This window comes from Anopheles merus, chromosome 2R (genome assembly GCF_017562075.2).
Source record: "Anopheles merus strain MAF chromosome 2R, AmerM5.1, whole genome shotgun sequence".
NCBI lineage: Eukaryota > Metazoa > Arthropoda > Insecta > Diptera > Culicidae > Anopheles > Anopheles merus.
Window position 1 is genome coordinate 33,932,906 of NC_054082.1, and position 24,328 is coordinate 33,957,233.

General features: G+C 48.9%; 2 non-coding genes across 2 annotated transcripts; both read left to right on the plus strand.

Moving 5' to 3' along the window:
• The first annotated feature begins 3,212 nt into the window (after positions 1-3,212).
• On the plus strand, positions 3,213-3,284 carry Trnad-guc. Its single transcript has one exon. It is a non-coding gene; the product is annotated as a tRNA-Asp (tRNA).
• An 11,274-nt stretch (positions 3,285-14,558) lies between these two features.
• Trnas-aga lies at positions 14,559-14,640 on the plus strand. The gene has a single exon. It is a non-coding gene; the product is annotated as a tRNA-Ser (tRNA).
• Positions 14,641-24,328: the final 9,688 nt, after the last annotated feature.

Below are 24,328 nucleotides of genomic sequence, written 5' to 3' on the forward strand. Positions count from 1 at the left end.
TTGTTTTCCCGAGACGTCCGGTAAGGCTAACGTTTCAAGCTTTGGTTGAAAACTATGTGAAAAAAATCCTAGAATACAGTGTGTTGAAGACTTCCGTTCTTATTTCCACTATTTTCTCTGACTCATCTCCTTCCCGCATTGGCTAGGACAATGGGCAAGCATCATAATCCAATCAGCGAAAGAATCACTCACCTGGACGCACCAACCTCACCTGAAAGAGGACAGTGTGTGTATGTGTGTGTGTGTGTGTGTGTGTGTGTGTGTGTGTGTGTGTGTGTGTGCTGGAACGACGATGATGATTTAGGTCAGCCGCCTTAGCAACATTCAATCATTCCAGGATCCTCCTGCACAATGACATCCGGAGCAGCGGTGGCAGCGCGGAGCTATTGGAGCCATCGGATTGAGAGTACGGCGAGGCACACATTGCCAACACGGCACGAGGAATTCATTATTTGATTAGAAGCGAAACTAATCGTGATTAATAATATCTGGTGGTCTGGCAAGTCCGGTTCACGACTGCCTGTTCCGACTGGCCGAGTACCTTGCCGAGTAGTGCACACGTGTGAGAAGTACCTGTGGCTTTGGACACTCCTGTCACTCCTGCAGCTTTCATGTGTTCATTAGTTCTCGCCAATGCGCGTCGTCGATGGGTACAGGGCGGTGGATTAATAGCGTGTGTTGTCTACTACAGCCGCATTAGTTGAGGCATCCGGGTGGAGGTGGATGTTGGAGAATCCGGCTAGGCTAACCACCACATACAAAGACACACACACACACACACACACACACACACACACACAAAGCCGCCACAGAAAAACCGATCATAAATCATTGTCCAGCTGCGGCGGAATGGAAAGCGTCCAGTATAGAGAGGGGAAGCAACAAAGCGTTTGCAAAGCTCGCGCACACGGAAGCAACTACCGTTTTTCTTTCCACTACGGAGGGGGCAACACCGTTGATTATGACGTTTCGGGTTTTGCATATAGACTTCACGGAAGGAACGGAGCGAAGCAGATATGTAGTAGGCCAACCTTTCGCACTTTTTCGAACCTGTCTGAATTGCTTTTTATTTGCATTCTTTATCGATGGGCAATTGATGCGAGAATCTAGCAGAAGCTTAAAGGGGATAGGGGAAATAATAATTTTACTGATAAAACCCGCTACCCCATCCCGACATTACAAGCTCAACATCTTCATTATTGATAAACGCTAACACCACTCCAACACCAAACCAGCAAACAAAGGCGATATCGTTCCATCTAAAACCACTGCGAACGATACACACTCTGTCAACGTGTTTATTTATCCTGTTTCTTCTATTTCGTGTTTTCTGTTTCCTTGTTTCGTCCGCCCCTTAAAATACAAACAGCACGGGATGAGGAGTGGGCCGGCCCTTCGGGCACTGAATGCCAACAGTTTAGCAGTAAGCGGCAGGAAAAGGGGAATGGTGATATTTTATTAACAAAACAAAGCCGAAAGTGCGGCATCGCTCACTTGATTCAACACCGCATCAACCCGTTCCGGTTGGCCGTCGTGTGGCCTGTTGGAAATGGGGTAACATGCCGACACAGTCAAACACGCGCGCACACACACACAGTGTGTGTGGGACGCATACGATAGGGGAGTAATATTCGAATAATCTTCCTAGCTCTCTCGCGGCACGGCAAAAGCAGGGGTTTTTACTCTCTTCGAAACATTTTTATCCCCTCGAATGAAGAGTACGAACCAAAAAAATTAAATAAAAACCCTCTCCGTATCTCGATAGTATCCGGATGGAATTGATATTTTTGCCTGACAGTTCGTGTGTGCTGCTCCACACACACACACACATACCATAAAACATCGCATCGCAGCGTTTATCGCTTTTCCTCCATCACGAACGATCGACGAAAAGGCGTGAGAAGCGCGGTACGCGTGAGTTTTTTTAGCTCACTTTTGCTCTCAACTCCGCGCTCAACTCGCGCGCGCTTTGCTTCCTTCTCATAGCGCCCCTCACAACACATGCAAGACAGAGCGGGACAGCGCAATCACCACCAACACAACTGCTGCTGCTGCTGCTGCTTCGTTGCATGGAAAACAATTTATTTTATGAGCTTTTTGGCTTCGCTGAGCCATTTAATATGCTTTATCTGTTTCAACACCGATATTCTCTTCCTCGCCTCTTCCGCACCCACGGACGGACGGATGGAAGCTTGTGGACGGTTCTCCCCCCCCTTAGCCGTAACGTCCCTTTTTCTGTATTGACGGGGGGGTTTATTTACGCGTTCAAACCGCGTTCTCCCTTCCATTTCCATTTCCGCGGTTTGATCACGAACGACAGCAGCGAACTACCATCTCGCGCCATCGGTTCGCCTGCTAACGGTTGTTCGACTCGGGACCAGGCCAGGGAGCAATGAAAGTAAGCGATGTATTAAAAAAAAACACACACACACTCACAGTCAACCACAACGGCTCCGATTTGGGCGCTGATGGTGTGATGTTGGATATGTATTTTACATTGAGATTTGCTACCTCCCTTTTTGTTGCTTTTCCTACGCCCTTTTCCTACACCGGCAGAGTAGATAAAGAACAATAATTCTCCAAATAAAATTGTCTACATCTTGGGAAGCTGCTAATCGACACAATACAGCTCTGCTGCACAAAGTTGGCTATCGCTTTTAAATCAACTTTAGCGCTTTTGTTTTTTTCTCTCTCTGTCTTTTCCCATGCAACATACGCACCCGCGCCGTCAGGGTGGTGGCGCACTTGTTTGAGCCCAAGTAAGCGCAGTGAATTATGCGCGCCCGTTCTTTGTAATCATACCACCTACCCTCCCACAACACCCCGAGGTTCGCCTTTTCCGTGGTTCCACTCCCTCTAAACGTCTAAAGAGTTGCCACCTTGCTCACTTCTAGCAGCCAGCGTTAGTTGTCCAGCGTGCACTTTCTCTCTCTCTCTCTCCTGCCCGCAGCCGTCGTGTGTTTATATTTGCCAAGCAAACAATCTCGTTTGTTCGTGCGCGCTTGTTGGCGCGATGCTAAATGGTCAGGCCGGTCAGGGTGGATTCCGTCCGAGAGGGTTGGTTGGTGTAAAGGGGGATGAAGACCAGAAATAGAGCAGAAGAGGCGCAGCATCGTCGCGGTGTATCAAATGGCAGCGCTAGAAACAACAAACGCCTTAGATGATTTTGTGATTTCGCATCTAATCTTTAATGCCGGCGCTCCTCTCACATGTCCTCGATAGTATAGTGGTCAGTATCCCCGCCTGTCACGCGGGAGACCGGGGTTCGATTCCCCGTCGGGGAGGAAGATTCTTTTTTATGTGCCACTGTGGGCAGTAATGCAAATCATATAACCGTGCAGGCTTAATTTGAAGTTCCCACAATTTAGGGAGCTTATCGTGTTATAATGCTTTATTTTGCAAAATAATGATAAAACATCATGGCGTTCTTCAAACAGAACGAAATTAAACCCCCTACGGGAAGTTTCTTTATCTTACGTACACAACAATCTATCAGCTCTATGCACCTTTAACACACTTCCTAAGAAGTCAATGCTGTACCGATATCAGTACGGGTTTCACAAAATCCTCGCGTGATATTAAATTTGCGCGGAAATTTACCAAAACTCATGGCCAACGCTGCTACTGCCCCGGGCCATTTCGCGAAGGCAAGTTGGGTCCACCACCAACTCACCTTCACGATACACTTCCTCCTTTCGATGGTAAAGTTTCGAGAAAGGCTGGCTGGCTGGCTGCTGCTGCTGCTGCTGCTGCTGGGTACGGTCAATCAACTTGTGTGTCTGTTGGGTGGTTCCAGCTACTGGCGAATTTGAACTATTTTCCACTGTAGTCACTGTAATTTGCTTCCGGTTTTACGGTGAACTGGTGATTCTAGGAACATGAGGTCGTTTGTTGTGCTAGCAATCAGCTTCTTACTAAACATCATGATGCCCAAAAGAACGCAATTGCAAATGATAGAATCTCTACCGAAGAGATGTAGCTGCTTGAGAGAGGTTTTTGCTAATGAATTACACTCTTTGGAAGGTAATATGTTTCTAGTGCTTTTATTATCACTCCATACAATCTTAGTAAAACTCCTTCGAGAATTGAACCAGTGTTGGCAATAATGATGCAATATTTGAAAGTAACCCCTAAACCAACCGTGGTTGCACGTGTGAGGAGCATTCTCTTTTCCCTTCTGTTACAACTGTGATACACTGTTCTTAATCATTTAATCATTGAGGGAAAAAAAACATTGCCAGGAAGATTTTACGCTCACTTTCTATCGATTGTTTTGCCTCAGCCGCTCGTACAATGCGCATGGAACGATGGAACATGGACTACCTAACCGGAAGGCTTCATAGACGATGGGCAATTCTTTGCTACAAAAAAATAAGGATATCGATTGAATGAAGTTGCCAACACGAAAAGCAGACACAAGTATGCCCCAAAATCGACCGAATCATGCACGCAATCCTTGCCGACGCCCGACGACAGCAAGCGGCAGCCAAACACACCTGTCAAACTCGTTCCGTTTTCGCAAATGGTGGTTCTCGTCCGGGCGTTACGGGTGCTCGAGATAACCGTGTACCGTGTATCATGATGAGCCGCTTCTGACAGCCAGTTGCTCAGGCGAGTTGAGGTTTTACATTGAGTTTCGTTTTTGTTTTCTTCCTTCCTGACTCTGCTGCCAATGGTGCACAGCAACGGGGGACAGATGGTTGCCAGCTTTACCGCCAGACACAGTGAGAATCGCCAAACGCGTGCCGACCAGGACGCTGTGTTTAACAAGCTAAACGCCCTTTAAATTGCTCCGATCGGTTGTGCACAGGGATGTGATGCATTTGATGCGTTGCTTTTTGCGCCCTCCGTGCGTTTGCTATGGTTTCGACGGGGAAAAACATCTTCGTTCGATATTTTAATCGATGAATGCGCTCAATCTTACACTGATTGTATTGCAATTATTAGATTAAAGGGTAAGCTTTGCCAACAACTCGCTGGAATAATTATTGAAGACTAAAAAGGGCAATCAAACATCAGTGAAAAGAAATTTACCTCTTAATTGCGCTTACGCTCACGAAAAAGAGAGTGTATTTAAACGTCAAATAGAGGGCCATCCCTACGCTTCGTTTGTAATAGTTGAAAACAATCTGCTTGTTTTAATCACCGTCCCAACGGAGTCCTCTCGCGAAGTTACAATGACCTGCTGGTCAGCGTAACCTTCCGGTGGCAGTTCTCCGGGTGAGTTGTGTGGGTGAGCCAATCCCATCCCCACCATCCCTTGTCGCAAAAAAAACGGTGGTAACACACAAACCTTCCCCTCCCCCCATCGTAACATCGTGTATGGAGTGTGTATAGCGTTGAAGTACAGCTACACCCGCCTTTTTCTCGGCGTTTTATTTTCCATTTTTCTCGCTTTCTGCTCTCCTTATCAGTCAAACAAGCGCGAGCAAACCGAAAACGCTCGAACCGCGATAAGCGCGATTGCCACCAGCCGAACAAGGGAGAAGAACCGGAGAAGCTCGGCCCGGCTCTAGATTGCGGTTTGCTGCGATGGGGACGCTGATAGGGAAGGCACCAACCGCGCGCGAAGCGATACACGAGAAGAAGTTGCCTCGTCCGTAAGTGGATTAAGCTACTGGGTGTGTGTATGGAAACAAATCGGAAGCAAATCATTTCACCATTCAATTAACTCTTGTCCTTGTTTTACACTCATGTACACACGATCACAAACACCGGAACATCGGGTACGGCAGCTTAAATGGTTGATTTTAATTAGCGTCAACTTTATCCCTTCCCCATCGCTCGTTTTGTGCTGTTGATCCCTTTTTATCAATTTGGGTGATGAAAAAAAAAAAACGATGACATCCTCATTTCCAGCAACGAAATATTATTCAAATCCCGTACCACCGACCAACGGGGAGCATTGATCCTTTCGATTGGTCTACCGTTTGACTCATCGGCTAAATACTTTGAGCCAGCTGGCATCATCCTCCCCGGGGGCGGTGCGTTGACAGCACTAATCTCTTGCTGTGCAAAGGATCAACTGATTCATCGATAACCGATAGGCACTGAGCACTGGAACGGGAAAGATTAGGCCTGTTAAAGGTGGCTTCTGTTGTGTGCGCTCCCCCCCCCCCCCCCCCGTGTGGTCCAGCATTCCGGAAGAAAGGTTTTGCTTTAAGATATGCAAAAACTGTCAGCAGAAATTAGTTCCATCGGGATGGTACGGTCGATTAGGTTCAACTTAATATTGATCGGCTAAAGCTGCTACTGTTGTCTGGGGAGGGGGGGGGGGGGAAGCTCAAACATCCCTGTTGAGGCCTAAGATTAGAATACTGCAGTGTAAGATTTTATTCGCAGCTTTTAACACATTCTCTTCCAACCGTGCAAGCTCGTCTAACATTCATCCTGATTGCCTTTCCGATTTAAAACGCATTGCCATTTTCGCTTCTCGTCGCTCTTTAGCAAACGGCACACAACAAACTCCTGCACACACGCGCACATTTCATTGCATTCATGTTTCCCACCAGCCCCCATTTAGCAAAGGATAATTTATAAAGGCCCCATTACTTTGCCAGCTTTTGTTAGAACGTCGGTTCTCCTGCCTAATGGTGCTTCTTTAAACTGCTGCCGGAGTCGGCTTTTGCACGCCGTTGGCTTAATTACTTCCATGCCAACCCACCCAAACGACCCACCAACGCGCGCGCGTTGTGGTTTTCCAAGTAAATCACCGTCGTAATGAAGTTCACTTTGTGCGGGAGCAGCGTAGTCGAAGCGAGACGAAGAAGATGCTGTCCCACCGCGCATCGCACGGTGAGGGGTTTGTGATTCGCTCTTTAATTTACTGAGCCGAACCGAACCTGTCTACAGAACTGCGAGGGAGAAATCGGCACCAAGGAAAGGCACAAATGCAAATTGCTCGGCCCTTTGGGCTTTGGCTACTCCCGTACATTGCAGCGCACATTTCATCCCTTAAAGGACACAGCCACACTGGGAGGGGTAGTACACGGCGATGATGGCCGTGGACGAGCGATAAGGAAAGGGACTGACACGCGAACATAAAACGCTTCCAGAAAGCGCGCGTAAATACTGGCGCGCAATGTAGGAAAAGTGCGAAGCCAGCAGTGTGAGAATCGGAGATGGAGCGCTTTATAGAGCGAGAGAGAAAGGGAGAGAGCGTGGTGGAGAGTATTTTTGTGCCATCGTACTAGTAGGAAACAACCAAAAAAACCCCTTCCTCTCCACCAGTCCCCCTTTCCCAGTCCCTCTCTACGACCAATCGACCGACCGGGAACGTCACGGGGACTGGGCACACAATTGGAGTCGATGAATAATTTAATCGATTTCATAAGTGGCAACAGATTGCCCCAGAGCAGCGACAGAGGCAGTAGCGTGGCGAGCGAAACGGCAACGAAGCGAGAGCGAGAGAGAGAGAGAGACAGAAAGCATCAATCGAGAAAAAGAAAGAGAGAAAGAGAACGAGCGTGAGTGAGAGAATTTTTCCGTACGTGAGTACGTGAGTTTGTTCAGAAAGAGGGAAAGGGCGCTTGGAAGGGAAGTGATGTTGATTGCCATGGAAACGCCTAACTCTGCCTGTGAGCGGAGCGGTTTTCCTCTGTGTGTGGAAATTAAAACCACCCCCTAAGCACAACACAACCACAAGCCCCACACACACACACACACATGCACGCAGCATCCGTTACGTTTGGGGTTGGAGCGTGGACCGTTCTCGCGTGTAAGAGGCCAGGCCAGCCGACGACGGTGTTGGAAACGGTGAAGCATTTTGCGAACGAGAGAAACACCACCGACACTCGCCGTACGATAAGGTCTAATTCTGTGGACAAGGGGAGGGAGGAGAGGTTGAAGGAAGCTAAGTGTGTATCAATCGATGTGAACAAGCGAAAAGAGCAAGAGAGAGAGAGAGAGAGAGAAAGAGCGACAAAACCGGAGAGAAGTAAAAAAAGACGAACCAAAGCGCAATACTTTGAATGGAAACGGAACCGAGCAAAACGAAAAAAAAAACGAGCCCTTCTTCCACTGACAGCCGAAAAGACCGAAAAAAAGTGCAAGCATTGCTGGCCACAGGGCAGGGGTGGCAGCCGTAGTAACACAAGCGTTAGAGGGCCCTGCTCCCGAGCGGAGTGCTCGAAAGCGCCTCGATTTGATGCGTTCGCTTCGCTCACGGCACGGCAGGCAGCGGACGTGCACATCACTCACCCATACCCACACACACACACACACACACACACACATGAGAAGGTGTTGGGTGAAGATTTCCGTTCCGCTAAAAGGGAAAACAGTACATACACAGCACAACACTGTCGTGAGAATCACTTTTCTACGCCTCGCGCGCGCGTCAGGCAGCAAGCAAACGAGCCTAATCCACTTTTCGGGCACACAAAAAAGCAGCCAAATGTATTAGCTGCCAAGAAGTGGGCAAAAGCACGACACCTATATGTGTGCGGTGCTCGATATTTGCAAGACACATGAACACACACACGCATACAATCACACCACGGTTCAGATGTTGGTTGTTTGTATGCGAGGAACGACGCAAAACCATTCGCTGGCCCGTTGTAGGAGTAAATAATAATAGCGTCGTCATCATTGATTACGATGACGCATTATGTTGCTGTTTGTTTTGCCCCTCCAGAAAAAGTAAGCCCCCCTATCAAAACCCTGTAGCAGACTGTTGGCTACTTGCGCAAACGGTGGCCAATTTCTTGATTTGAAGCAGGGGAAGACACAGACACAGCCACCACCAGATAGCCAAACCCAATGTTCAGTGCTTTGGACTACATTTATATGATTCTCTACCCTTCCCAGTTCACCGTTCCACACTCACAGTGTGAGTTTGCGTTAGCAGCAGCGACGTTTCGACACCCACAGTCGGCAGTTCAAGTGCAGTGCAAGCGATATTCCAGCTGCCAAAGCGAACGGGAACAGTGCAGAAGACGGCCAGCTCTGGCAGCACAGAATCAATCCCTTTGCCAGGGATTTGTGCAAGGAACCAGGGTTCCACTTACAAACACCTTCTTCCAACAGGCGCATAAATCCGTTCCAAATCAATGCGCGTTCTTCTCTCGCATCGATGAATGTCACCGTCAAAGCATGTTTCAAAGGCCGCCCTCTGCCTAGAAGCGGAATGTGACGAGCGCCGACCGTGTACCCTTCACCCAGGCGCCGTTGGCAACCTTCAAGCAACCGACACGCCAACCACCATTCCGAAGCATCCCTCAGCGAGAAAGTGAAACCCCAAGGGGAGAGGCAAAGCAGACACTCACTTCATCCCCCCCGGCTGGACCAACCAACCTATTGCGAACGGTGAATCGGATGAGCTGTGGCCACCTATCAGACTATCACCAAAAAAGAGTGTTTTGCAATATGTGTGTATGTTTCTTCTCTTCTTATTTCTTTCCCTTCCCCTCGTTCTCTACTGACCCTCTCCCTTTGCGAGCTAATTTTTTGAAAGTCCAGCTTATTCCTTTGCATTACTTCGGGGTTGCGGTGGCTTTCACGACACACGACTACACAACGCGCATTTTCAATCTAGCCGGGCGTGATAAGGGAACCTGTGCGCGGGCGCTCGCCTGTCCATCGATACGCCTCGCCGTTCGAGATGTAGCCCGATTAGTGAACTACTGTGACGCTTTGTTTTTCAAACATTCTTGTGCGCACTCTCGTATGTGTGTGTTTGTGTGTGGCTATATGTGTGTATGTGTGCGTTTGATAGAGAGTGAGCGGAGCTGGACCATGACGTACCGTTGGTCTCTCACCGTGGCTCTACCTCTCAGCTGTCCGGTGGAATGTCAACGCCATTGATCACCTCGATCGTTTCACTTTTCCACGGCGATCATTGTTTAACTTTCTTTTTCTTCTCCAGCGTCTTCTCTTGCTCTCACCAGTTCCCTTCTCTGTCTCTCTCACACACACATACACACACAAACTTTCTGCTTGTCGTGGCGTACTTGTTTCAATTAACACTGAAACCATCTAGCCTGGCCACATGTCTGGCTTGAAAGAGGATGGAATTTTACCTATTAGAAGGGCAGGTAGTCTGCTGTTGCTGCTGCTGCTGCTGCAATCATGTAGGCGCGAGCGCACTCACACACACCGAAAGCTCATGACGTAATTACGGGCAACGTCGGGGGGAACCTTTCGGGACAGACTGTGGGTCAGGTATACACACACACACACACATAGATGCCTTCCGTTGCCTGCACTGCTGTTGCAGCAACAGGTTCCTACAAAACACGATCATCCCTGTGGGAAACACAACGCGTATGCAGAGCGAGACTACTTTTAAAATGGGCCCCTGTTTGCCGTTTCGATCCGGCTCGAAGGACCATCTTCGTCGAGCGGAGATAACGATCGGGTATGTGGTTTGTTGGTTATATTGCGACCGCGCGACGCTGAACAAGAGCGCTTTGCCTGTGACGGTAGTCTTAACAGCATAATATTTGTCCTTCCCTTCCCTTTTTACCACACCTCTCACGCCGGTAGGGGTCGGCAGCAGGGTAAGACAGTTCGTCAGCAAGCGTCAGCATTTGCTCTGACGTCAAAGAGCTGCCGTGGCTGCCTTGCTAATTGAGGCGCGAATATCTGCGCCTCACTGCGAACGGAACAGTCGCCGGCTTTTGAAAAGGGTCAGGAAATCAAGCAGCGTGACTGCTTCCAAGGCGCTACCCTCTGATTTGACTGCGTCTGGAGGAGTTTTTTGTTTAATGATAATAGTATAGAAAGCAATTACAGGTACGGTGGAATGGTTTGCAAACAAACTCTTGAAGCTGACTTTATTTTTGTCTTTAAAGAAGATAAACAAGTTAATATTAATCCCTAGCCTCAATGGACGTTCCCTCGGCAGTTTGTTCCATTATTTCATAAAATCAAATCTCTTTTGTGTTACATTAAGACATAAATAAGCGCATCTAACCATCCAGCCAAACGCTCACACATCCAAACAAACGTGGGCAGATTCCTCGTTTATGCCACGAAAGTATGCATTATGGAGTCCATTCCCCAGCCGCCAGCCCTCCGCTTGCCCACGGTTAGGCAAGGCCGAACGCGGAAAACGACCGGGGCGGCCAGGTCGAGCCGTCGTCGTTGATTTGAGTGCCACGAGCGAATGTGGTGGCGCAGCGCGTACAAGACGACGGTGGCCCCTACTGGGGCGACTACTTAACGGCCTCGAAACGGTCGCTTGAAACTGGATTCATCACCACACGGTCTGTGTGTGTGTGTGTGTGTGGAAACAGCGAATGGCGTGGAGCGCGAGTCGGAGCGAACAGCTTTTTGGGAAGGTGTTTGTTGAGCGTTCCGACCCAGCATGGCGCTCCAGCCGCTCGCGAGCGACCCAGCAGACCAGATGTGTGCAGTTGTGTACTTTTTTTTGTGTTTTTGGGGTCTTGAGCGCTCGGACAAGCCGCCTCCAACGGTTGTGGTATATGTAGGTCAATACTCTCGGTCAACCGTGTCGCGCTTAGGAGCGCCAACGACGGTGAGGCCTCGGGGACGGAAAGCCGTTCTCGCTGCTGCGTTGTACCAACCTGTGAGGGAGTGAACGAGGCCGCTTTTTTAGGGGGTGGTGTAACATTTTTGTCTCTTTTTTATTGTCCCCCCCCCCGGCGCTCTCCAGCAAAGGCCCGTCTCACCCGTTTGGTGGCTCAATTGTTGGTTGGCACGCATTGTTTTCTACCCTCAGCGAGGCTTATTGCGGGTAAGCCGAGTGCATGCGAGTTGGCCGTTCTCGTTCGCGACTCAATTGTATCGTTTGTGAAGCGCAGGCAGCTGTATGCGCACAGAACAAACACTCCCGGTTTGGAGGTTAGCAGAAGCACAACCAGTAGAGCTTACGCGTATTACCATTTCCCGATAGTGCCTGTAATCGCTTAATCCAGCTGTCATTGGAACGCATTTAATGGCTTGCGGTGGATATGGGGATGAGTATGTCAACCGATTATGACCTTCTTTAGCAAATCGACGAGGACGGGTAGCTTCTTAGCCAAAATACTACCGAAAACACGCAATCGGGCTCCGGGTGGGAACGTTTACTCGCATTCAATTGACCCACTAACCATCAGGATTCGCAAGTGAAGGTCTACACCCCCAATGCTGCCACCAATTCGAGCCTTTCTACGTAGTACAATCGTGGTTCTATCAGTTTCTATCTCCACACACTCTTTGCTACAACGCAAATAGAGCTGAAACGCGATTTCCCGTTTCGTCCGTTCGTTTTGCGCGCTGCCTTTTGCTGTAGCCCTTTGGTGAATCGAATTACGTTTCGCATAATTTTCCCATTTATTATTCCCTTTCGAAAGGGATGTCACCCTCACTTCCGGACTAGGTTTTATAGAATAAGAGAGAGGGGGTGGTGAAAGGGGGAGAGGGGTTCTGTCCGCAAAAGAAAATCCGCATTCTTGCCCGCAATCGGTATCCCTTCGGGGAGTTTGAACATACATTTTCAGTGGCAGCCGTTGCACAAGGGGGAAGTTGGAATCTTGGAATGGGGTCGGGGAAGCATACAATTGCGCATTTGATTTGTGTGCGCTTTATGAGGATTTTTCTACGGCATTGGATGTTTACCGCTAATATCGCAACAGAAACTGTTTTGCTTGATAGGTTGAAACAACACACTAAACTAAATGTAATAACTAAACACAAAATGATTTAATATTTTAAACTTAAATAAAAAAGAAAGGGCCATCACATTAACAATTGACAGGTCTAAACCGCCATACCACAACCCTGTCGTCCATCGCCGAGAATGGCCATATTTATTAGTGCGCGCGAAAGTCACTCCACGCGTACCTGGATGGATGATTGCGGGCGTGATTACACTACGCAAAAATGGAAAGAACGCCACCTCCATTCGCTCACTCTCTCGCTCGTTCTCTTTCCTTTCACTGGTAACATTCCTTTACCTGTACGTGATCGCACATTAGCACCATCGCGCTCGGGTGTCGCTGACGATCACTTTCTCTCTCGCTGCCAACGGCTTATCAGCTGCCATTGCTGTCGTGTGACGCCATGATCATCACCAGCCCTAGCCACCATCGTGAATGCATCCATGTTTCCTGGCGTTTACGAGCGAGAGAAAGAGAGAGAGAGGGAGAGAGAGAGAGAGAGAGAGAGAGAGAGAGAGAGGGAGAGATGAAGAGCGCGAAAGAGAAGCAAAATGCGAATGGCGTGCTTGTGAAAAAAGCGCTCGAAGGCAGACCGATTGATCGTCTTTGATTGATTAGCCCGTGTTGATTGAATGACGATAGCGTAATAACAAAAAAGAACCAACATATCAGCACTACATAGCGCACAATCGCACACCAATCTAATCGAGTTGTGATGCGAACTAATACCTTCACACCTGCACTAGCGGTATATTTTTTTATTGTGAATGTCTGTAGTCTGTAGTGGTGTGTAGTGGTTGTGCTTTTTTTTCCTTTTTTCTTCTACCGTTCACTGCTGAACACAACACAGCTGTGTTAGTGCGCTTGCTTGCTAGCACAAACTGTGGCACGAACAAAAGCACACGCCGCTCTATTGCTTTGCCGTACAAGGAGGGTCCCAAGAGTCTTAGCGCTTCAGTGGTGTGTGCCATACAGGGAGTTTCTTTTTTTCATTTCCCCCTTCCCCCCTTCGCCACTACATTTCCCACCTTCCTTCCCCTGTACGAGTCTTCTCCCTGTTTTTAGGGTAGGAGGAGGAATTAGTAACGCGATAGATGTGTGCCTATGCGCCATCCCACCATTACCCCATCTCAGCATCCATCCATTTTCGCTTTCGATTTCTAACCATTTTCCACCACGGTGCATCGGGGTGGAAAATTCCACTCCCACCGAGGGAGAAGGGCCCATCCCCCCTCCCCCTTTTGCGCTGAACAGCGGAGAGCTTGAACCATCTTCACAAAACCGTTTCCGTATGGAAGCAACGCGCTTTTCTGCTCCATCGATGCGCCAGCGTGTTTGTGTTTGTATGTGTGTCGCACACAGCAAAACACAATATCACACCGTACTGTTTCCCTGCAGCGGTGCTGGATGTTGTACTGGAGCTGTGATTGGTTACCAGTTGGTTGGCCTTTTTTGCGTATGCTGTATGGTGTGCGCAGCAAACGGTCGATAAGCAGTGGCGAAGGCGAAAACCTTTTTTTTTTTATTACAGAATGCGTTTAATTTATGAGCTTTGAATTGATGCCACATGATAGTGGATTGTTTGCCGAAACAGCGTTGGTGGTAAGATTGTGTGATTCGATTAGAACGTTTGTAATCCAACAAAAGTAAGCTTGTTCACTGTTAGTACCAACGAAACAGTAAGGTAAACATTTGCACTTATCGTGCGTAATATGATTTGAAAACAGAATTTTGGAAGGGAAAACATCGTTCAATCATATGTATAGATTTCAACCAAATGCATATGGTTTCCTTCAATGAAAATAATTCACAAGTAAATCACTGTTGTGTCCAACTGTACGAAAACCAGCGGATTGTTTTGCCTTGCGAACATTGGAAAGTGAAGACGACAGAGAGCACGATTGTTTCAAACCGTTTAGCTCACTCCTATTGGTTCACCTTCGTTCACAACGAGCAGTCGTGGCCGAGCGGTTAAGGCGTCTGACTAGAAATCAGATTCCCTCTGGGAGCGTAGGTTCGAATCCTACCGACTGCGGATAAAATGATAACAAGAAGAGAGTTGAAAGAGATATTGCGATGAAAGTGTGGTATCGTAGATCTCTCTGTGTTTTTTTTTTTCACTGTGAATATTTTTTGATAAACACTTTTAAACGAACCAACTAGCATCGTTCAGCTAAAGCGGCAGTCAATTGCTTTTGCAACAATGTTACCCAAATATAACATAAAACCACCGGTTTATCGATACAAACATAACCATTTTCCATTACCGTTTCCATGCTTAGGCGAAGAAAAATAACAAAACAAAAACACTTCTCATTACCACCGCAAAGCGTCGATCGGCTATCACAATCAACAGTTTTGCAAACGAACCAGCAGCATATGTATGCACACGATCGAAACGCATCAAATTGCACACAGTTCGGTACGGCTAACGTGGGCGAGCATGGAGGGCATGGGGTTAACGGAAAGCGGAGAAGCGAAAGAGCGAACGAATTGAGTGACCGTTTGCCGTTTGATACGCATCGATTAAAAAACCATCCAATATCGTCGCCTACCACAACCACCTCTACTAGAGACCCGGATAGGTGCGGATCGTCGACGATCGCGCGTTTTCATGAGGGAGGAGAGGGCGATAGGTCCGCAACAGTGGTCTTGGCATCTCATCGGGTGATTTTTTTGTTTGCTGCCACCACTGTTTTTTTTTTTTTTTTGTTGTTCACTTCTCATTTTCATTTCCTTCTCGTTTGCAGCACCGACTAGCACCACCTTCAATAGCTGCAACGGAGTGAATATCTCGTGGGAGATGTACAGGTAACAAACAGCGTACTACACAGAGCTGCAGCACTCACGGCTGCACTCGGGATGGTCAGACCCTAAAAACCCCGTGGGGAGCAGCAGTAGCATTGGGGCCAGCACCGCTGGCAGGGCATGGCGCAAAGCTGACAGAAAAGAAAAGTAAATCATGGCACGTTTGAGGCAAACGAGGCAACAAAACCCCTTGCAAAGATGCAAACAACGAAAGGAGTGAGAGAGCGACAGAGAGCCCCTGCCGAATGAGAGAGAGAGAGAGAGAGAGAGAGAGAGAGAGAGAGAGAGAGAGTGTGAGAGAGAGAGAGAGAGAGAGAGAGAAAGAGTGTATCCGTGCTAAAGAGGAACGCAAAAAAGAAAACGGCCTACCAAAAGGGAAAAGAAAAACGGAGCATCGGAGTGGTTGTGCTCCGATTACGATCGCAAGATCAGCAAGAAATAAATAAATAAATCGTCATCTCCCGCACTCAGCCGCCTCCCTCTGTGCCTCACTCCCGCGCCAAAATGCTGGGGAGGAAATCGGAACTCTGTGGACAGGGTTCTCTCTCTTTTCTCTCTCTTTTTCAAAATCGTGGCAAACATTATACGATGATCGCACTCTCTCTCTCTCTTTCTCTTTCTCTCTGTGTCTGCTTACTTTTTGGCCTCGAGTGTGCCACCGTCACATACAGTGTGTGCTGTGCACACATCACCACCACTACTGCACACGGGCGCAACCATCAGCAAAAGGGGGAGAAGAAGGTTGTGCGTATACTCGGGCGTGAGATTGTGCTATTTTTTGCCCTCCCAAATCCACCCCTCCCAATTTCTGCCCTCCGATTTAAACACTGTGTGCATGTGTGTGCGTATGTCGCCAATTCGACGCGCCACTTTCGGGTTGCGCAACTGTTCGGTAGTCGGCGGGTTTTGCGATGCACGCACTGTCTCCCCCCCCACCTCCCCCCACCTTGTTGGTGTGCTCTCCAGCTGCACGTGAAGCTGTCACACCTTTCGAGGGGAGGCGGGTGCTGCACCCACCAGCAGCAGCCAGATCACCTGGCGGCTGAGCTGGTGCGCTCAGAGTGTCTGTTCTCGGCGAGGTCATAACGCTCGCGGCGGCGGTGTGTGTGTGTGTGTGTACGCGGAAGGCACGCAGCAGCAGCAAAAACTAGCGAGAACGCGAGCGCGCACAACTGAGCGGCAGCACGCGATCGCGCACGGCTTGTGAAGGTTTCCTGATGGGTTCGAGGGCTAAAGTCATGAAGTCGATACTGCTCCCCCACTTCCCTGCTCCTCAAGAGTGCCATCGAGACGGCCACAGCCTCCACCCGGCCTGGTGCCTCGTGCAATCACGTAATCCACTGCTCACGATCGGACCGTTTGTCGCACGTGTTTGCAATGGGGGATTTTTATTCTTTTTTTTTTGCAAACTTTAACTGTTTACTATTCGGAACTAAGAATTACGCATTCAAAGTTAGGATCCATCTTCTGAAAGCGAAACTTTGCCCGTTCACAATTGCAGCTCGCAGCAAACCCGCAAACGGAGCCACTTCTCTTTTTTCGCTAAATTTAATCTTCACACGCGTGTGCATCTTCCTGCAGCCCCGCAAGCACGACCTCGCCGCATCCCCTCCCCCTTGGATCGGGCTCTTTCCTCTCCGTTGAAGCTTCACTTTCTCGGGTTTTTTTTGTATTTTTCGTCACTGTTTTTCGTCGCCTCCACTGTTTGCTGCGCCGTGCTTAGGAGAGAGAGATAAACCACCGGCGCACAGCAAACAAACAAGCTGCGCAGGCAGGCAGGCAGGCAGGCAGACAACAAGCACACGGCACCAGCGCTGCTCCCCTCCTGTTTTGCTCAATCGCGGAAAAGAAAATGCAAAAACCCAACCAAACGGCCCAACACTGATTTGAATGAAACGAAACCCACACCTGTCCTCGCCTCCCCTTCCCACAAGCTCCGTTGTTTGTGTGCGTGTATGTGTGCGTGTATGATGGTATGCAATACTAAAGACACACACATTGGGCTGGCGGCACCATCAGGCGCGGGGCGGCCACACAATTAACCGATGGCAAAGGGAGAGAAGCAAAAATGAAGATGCGTCAGATGAGTTGCAAATGTATGTATGCCTCCCGATCCATCTTCGGCAGAGTGAAGCTGCAGTTTGAGCCATTGATGAGAGGGGGGGGGGGGGGGGGTAGGGGATGGGAGGGCAGAAGATGTAGAAACAAAAAGTGAATGTTTCAGATGTGCCTCTCGCATGCGAAGCAGGGTACCAATTGCAATAGAACCAGCTGGCGGGCAACGGACAAACGGAGCCAAAGTATATCGAACGAGTATCGGGCTACACACAACCCCCCCCCACCCCCTTCCCCCACTCTCATAAAAACCCACACCATCCACTCCTCCCATTGGGGAGACCGTCTTTTCTTTTGTGCATTGTGAAAGCTTCGCTTGTGGCGCACTGAGGGCGCGCTCACGTACACCATCAGCGAGGTGGGACGCTATACGGGCGATTTCGTAACTATCCACGAGTCGCGAGAACCTCCGCAAAAGGGGGAGAAAACACACAATAACGCGGAATGCAAAGTGCAAAGAGCCGCCCACACCGAGAGTGCGTTTGAGCAGGATGGAGCAGGCAGGAAGCGCTAAAAGGAGGTCATGGTGCAGTGCATCAATGGCTAAAGCGAAGAGGAGGAGTGCTGATGCAGTCATGTTGCCTCCAAAAAGCGGGAAATCAGCATATGAGCTTGTGCCCAAATGGATGTCATAATAGCGAATAAATGTTCTTGTAACCCATATACCCCCCAAAGAGTCACATCCTCGCATCGCCCATCATTCTCGCCCATTTCCACCACCCAAAACACACGGAGCGGGAGGTGGTAATTGGTCACACTTTCACGAGCTTGACCGACAGAGAGCCACGGATAGGATGGAGAGCATTTTTGAGTGGGGGGGGGGGGGGGGGGGAATGCATTTCCCACGCTTTTCTCACTTTCTCCTCCGATGGTCCGTTCAGCGAAGCTCGCTTGGTCGATTTTTGTTTGGTTACTAGCGCCATTTTCAGCTCAACTCATCATTCACAGTAAAATGATTAATAATTTTCCACCCATTGGTGAGCGATGCCGCTACTTGCTATTGGAGATTTAACCCGTCCAACAGTTTATTGGAGGTAGAAATTAGTGATGGGTAAAGTTGGCAAAAATCCAGAGTCGACTCCGATCCGACTCCGATAAATGCGGAATCGACTCCGGAAAGTAGGTCCACGCTGAAATATCCGGAGTCGTTCGGAATCGTCCTAAAAGGCCCGGAGTCGTCCGGAGTCGCCCGGAGTCGCCCGGAGTAGGAGTCGTACTGAGTCGTCCGGAGTCGTCCGGAGTCGCCCGGAGTCGGAGTCGTTCGGAGTCGTCCAGAGTCGTTCGGAGTCGTTCGGAGTCGTCCGGAGTCGCCCGAAGTCAGAGTCGTTTGAAGTCGTTCGGAGTCGCCGGAGTCGTTCGGAGTCGTTCGGAGTCGTTCGGAGTCGATTGGAGTCGTTCGGAGTCGTCGGAGTCGTCGGAGTCGTCCGGAGTCGCCCGGAGTCGGAGTCGTCCGGAGTCGTTCGGAGTAGTTCGGAGTCGTCGGAGTCTTTTGGAGTCGTCCGGAGTCGTCCGGAGTCGTCCGGAGTCGTTTGGAGTCGTTCGACTCCAGACGACTCTGGACGGCTCCGGACGACTCCGAACGACTCCGACTCCGGGCGGATCTAGTGGTTCCATTCTGCCGGAGTCGGAATCGAAATAACAATAGTGGGAGTCGGATCGGAGTCGTGGGTGCGCTCCATACAGCACATCACTACTAGAAATAGCCAATCTCCCGGCCCGGGGTTGTCCACGGTGGTGGAGATGTCACCTGTAGCAACTGCGCCGTTATAGTGCAAACAAACATTCCTCATTGAGAAGGAATCATTGGCCGCACGAAAGATTCCTCAAGATTGCTGACGGCTTCCGCGTATTGTTCCGAGTACGTTACATGGATTTGCAAACGGCAACGATGATGATGATGATGATGACGATCTTTGTTTCACCACACAACGCAAACGGCCCTCCGTCTTCTTTACGGTGTAATACGCCTCCGAACGGCATGGCTGCATCGGTTGCTCGGAGAGGGCGTTTGGTGCTTTGCTGCTGGCTTCCTTTTCTCTTTCGTTCGCTGCCCTTCCCCGGTACTTCATGCACTTGCTATGCGACGGCTATAGGCGCAGATTCAGTCACGTGTAGCTAACGCAAAACAGTTAAACGAGCACACTTGACTGGTTGTGGATGGATGCAAGGAGGGGACGGAAGAGACTGTCTAGCACACTAACGGAGGTTTGGTTTGGAATAGACTGCCGCTACTACTACTACCACCACCGACGAGTAGCTTTCTGCTGGTCAGCGAGACAGACAGAGACACCACCAACTGGTCGTGTGCGTCTGGAGTTGGAAACATTTTTTTGGAGCTGCAATTTCTCCACCCAGAAATTTAGGGCATGCGATTCTCTCACACGGTTTTATAAATCGTGGAACCATACTCGAACGTTGGGAAAAAACACTATTTAAATGCGCTCATCATGAAAAGGCTCATTTACTCTTGACTCTATCCATCATTCATCGTTCGATCGTGTTCCATATCTTCAGACTTTGCTCGTCTTGGAAGCAGCATCATTTGTTCTACCGTCTGTGGCAAAGAAAACACGGGAGCTCCTCAATTGCTCGCGCAGGAAGAGGCACTTGACACTTGGCCTCCTCGGACACACACACACAGCCACCGGAAACCAAGTTGACAGGCTATTTTTCACGATGCTTTCACTCACAACGCAACCAAGCTGCGAAGAAGCTTGTTGTCATCCTGCTGCTGCTAGACGACGCTCATGCTCGCTGCAGCTCTGCCCTCTTCACCTTCTGCCGCCCAGGACCCGTCGTCGTCAAGTGACAAATGGAGTCACTGCTACTGACGTATGACGATAATAATGACGCACTGATACGGTGTGCAGCGCCGTTGACGTCGTCACTGTGCTGCCCGATGGGCTGGTGTCTTCGAGTGTATCAATTGCACATTTTGCCACCCAGTTCCTGCTTCCACTGCTGCTTCCACCCCTCCCTTCTGCGGCGTGATGTTTGTTTGTTTCTGTTTGTTTGCCATCCTCCTGCTCGGGGCTGAATTGCGTTCCTCAGCGTTGCAAGCTGGTGTTGGTGCTGTGGTGTCGGAGGACAGCTTTCACTCTTCAAAGTCGGACACATTGATGGGTCGTGGTTTGGTTGCTTTGGGTACTATTTATTATTATTATATACTACTATAGATTAGTATACTAGGTACTATAGATTATTCTGCGTCTTCTTCTTTTGGCCTGCTTTTGGCATTAGTGGGCTTGGCTTTCAGTGCCTTATTGATTACCCATGACAGGATAGTCATTCCTACGTATGGGGGCTCGGCTCCATTCGGGACTTGAATCCATGACGGGCATGTTGCTAAGTCGTAACATAAGTGTTTATTTGATTCTAGCAATTCTTGCAGAAATATTTCCGCTGAGGATCAACATGTTTCTTTGCTGCCAACATTTTACTCCTTATTTTAACAACGAGCATACTTCAAGCACACCAATTGGTTCCCGGTTTGCAAACGGATAAAGAAACCTCCCCATTTATTGTTTCGCACATCCAACGAAACGTGTTAAATCTTCTCCACAGGCCACCTCTCCTGGTGCCAATTCCAAGCGCACCCGCGGAGCCGGTACGAGCCGCTTGCTTTCGCCGCATTTTCCGCAAGTGCGCATCTGCGTTTAACCCTGCGCCCCCGGTCCCACGTGTAGCAGCCATCGGCCACCAGCTCCACCGGTGCCCGCACCAAGTGCCAGAGCCATGTGCGTGTTGTGCATTAATTTTCATTGAATTTCACGCATCGAGTCACGCGCAACGATTGTCTGTGAGCGCACACTGGCGGTGCACCGTTGCTTGCAAGCAAGTGCCCACCTTCCCTCCCCCCCCCTCCCCCCCTAATGATTGCTAGCTGCACATACGCCCCCAGTTCGGTTGGCTTTGTCGTGGTGTCTCTGTTTTAGTTTTTCCACTGCCAGCGTTCGTCTCCGTCACTCACTTAGGGCACTTCTTCACGTGCACCGAGCGCGCCTGCCGAGTGTTCCCCTAGCGGATGTATCGGTGGCGGTCTATTTCTGAATGCATCACATTCTTCAGTGGCGAGACCACCGAGACCACACTTCAATGCTGAACCGGGCGCGGAAAGAGCAGGGGGAATAATATTGTGATCGGAGCAGGCAACAACCAACACGGCTTGCCGCCCCGAGCGGGTGCCGAATGATGACGATGCGTGGTGAAGCATGACGCGATGACCGCTTCGAACCGTCGTTCGCACCGAACATTGAGCGTGTTAAGCATGAGAGGAAAAGGGTAATCAGAGAAGAGTAATTTGAACAAAGCTTAACCGAAAAAGCAATACCAGTTTATGTAGAATTGTTCTTTTCTTTATCTGTGATTAGAACACATGTAATCATTACGAATCGGAAGCAAACAACTTATTAATATACTGATTGATTTGAAAACAAATCCAAACCATTGCTGACTGAACGCTGATACACCACGCAGTAGATAAAATACACTGATTAGACTCTTTATCGGAGCGGTCTTTATCCCTGAGATTAGTTCTTCCTAAACCGTTCTAATCACAACAGAAGTTTCTACAGACGCTCCTGTACACCTCTGTGCGGAATGGCTGAGAGAGATAGAAATAGAGAGAAAGAGAGAGATACAGAAGAGCCGATCCTTCAACACCCCAACAGCCCAGCGAGCGAAGAGCATCGATGCGCGGCCACAGGGGTGCATGAACACAAACACACAAATTAACTTAATTTACGATCATTTCTCGGTAGAGAGCCTCTTGCTTGCGCTTCCTCGCAATCGAACCCTCTTCCAAACTCATGAGCGGTCGACTCTCTCTCTCTTCCTCTCTCTTTCTCTCTCGTTCTGTTTGTGTGACGCTTCTTCCCCATCTGTGCAGTAGGTTGCATCTTCAACTCGGTGCATCGACTTGCAATTGGAAACCTGTGCCAGTGGTGCTTGTGTATAGACACATCTGCCGCAAAGACACGGTACGCGTACGGTACGTACACTGCTTATCTGCTCGTGCCTCTATTTGTGCCCGTGAACGTCTTCGAGCCACACACTCACACACAAACACACACACACTTTCTTTGGCCGTTGTGTTGCTTCTGCCTGTGTAGAAAGAGCGAGGCCCTGTGTGGCATATTTTCACCACACCATCATGATGCTGTAGGAATGGCACACCCCGGCCGGGCTAGGGGCGCAACACAGAAACGAACACACTCACAGAGGATGGTAGTAGTGTGGTGTTGTGCTGGTAATTTATGCAGGAAACAAGGGCGACTAAATAGATATTGGGAGGGTTTTTTTGTTGTTGTGTGCGGTGTTTTTTTTTTTTTTTTAAATGTGAGACCTAAACAGCCGAAACCAAATCCGCCGGATCGCTGCACTGATCGCGTTCGCCATGCATTTGTCTTAATCGATTTAAATTATGTCATCATCATCATCATAAACAGCGCAAGCGTCACCAACAAACAACTCTAGCATGAATTTCAAACAAGCTCTTGTCTCTGTTCCGGGCCGCAGGTTACAGGTAGTGATAGTTTTTTTTGTCCATACGAAAAAGGGAAGGAAATACGAAGCTAACAACTTTTTAAAAACTGATTAGTTGTACAATGATCATCCCATTTCAACACAACACACCCAGTGCGTAGCTAACCGTATTTTATGGTTCGAAGGTTCTTCTTCGAATGTCATATTTGTTTATTGTACTTTTTATCTTTTCTTTCTTTTGCTTCCTCACATTCTGGATGCATCCTTGGGTTGTTTTTTTTATAATTTTATTTTACTCTTCTGTGTTATTGTTTATGTTGAAGGCGGTTTGTCCGTCTCCACTGTGTTTATGGGTCTGTTTCGAAGGTTTTGCGCGATGGCTTTTGGAATAGAGCAAGCAATAGAGCAGTTGCTACGTATCTTTCTTCTTTAAGTTGGAAGCTTCTGGAGAAGAGAAAAGGCGCTCAAAAATTAAACAGGCGGGAAAGACGCGCGTCGGTTGTGCGATTCTAACCGAGCGTTTATCTGCGTTGAACATTCATCCCCTCATGCATTCAGATTGTGGCATCGCTTGTAACACCAACTAATAAGTACAAACAAAATCGGTGCTTTTTTGAAAACAGTTTGAAGAGAACATATGCACCTGTTTTCACCATCAACTCATCATGCTCTCCAATAATATCTTATCATGTTACCGGAGTGATGCTTTTTCCATACCAAAAACTCTTCCCTTATCTTTCATTTGTGAAGATTACAAAACAAATCACTTACCGATAACGCTTTCCCGAATGATTACACTCCTTCGAGAGCAGTGAACACTCTCGGCCATGCTGCAAAGTGGGATAAAATTATGCGCTCTTCGTCCGGATGAAAGAGGAAACACTCCAAGCCGGCAAAAAGGCAGGAACTAATGGGTTACGCTTTGTAAGTTCACGTTGTCGATTGAAGACAACCGTACGTAAAAGCAAAACAGAAACGAACGGAAGCATTCCAGCGATGTAGCCTTTGCGTGTCCTTCTATTACACCGTCCTTCCTACCCCGAACCGAGATAAAAACTCTGTGACGACGTGTATGATGAGCACACACAGTGTGTTTGTTCCCGAGGAATCCCGATTGACTTTGCTGTCTCAATTTCTCTATTACCCGGGCACTAATATTTATGGCCCCGGTCATAATTTCTCTCCTCTGCGGGAGGGGAGTCCCCTGCCCTGCATCATCGGAAGAACGAACATCTGCATCTTTGGGCCTGCACCGTAGCGAAAAAGGCCAAATGCGTCCTTCTGCTACGGCTGTTGTGCGTATACGCGTGGTCAAC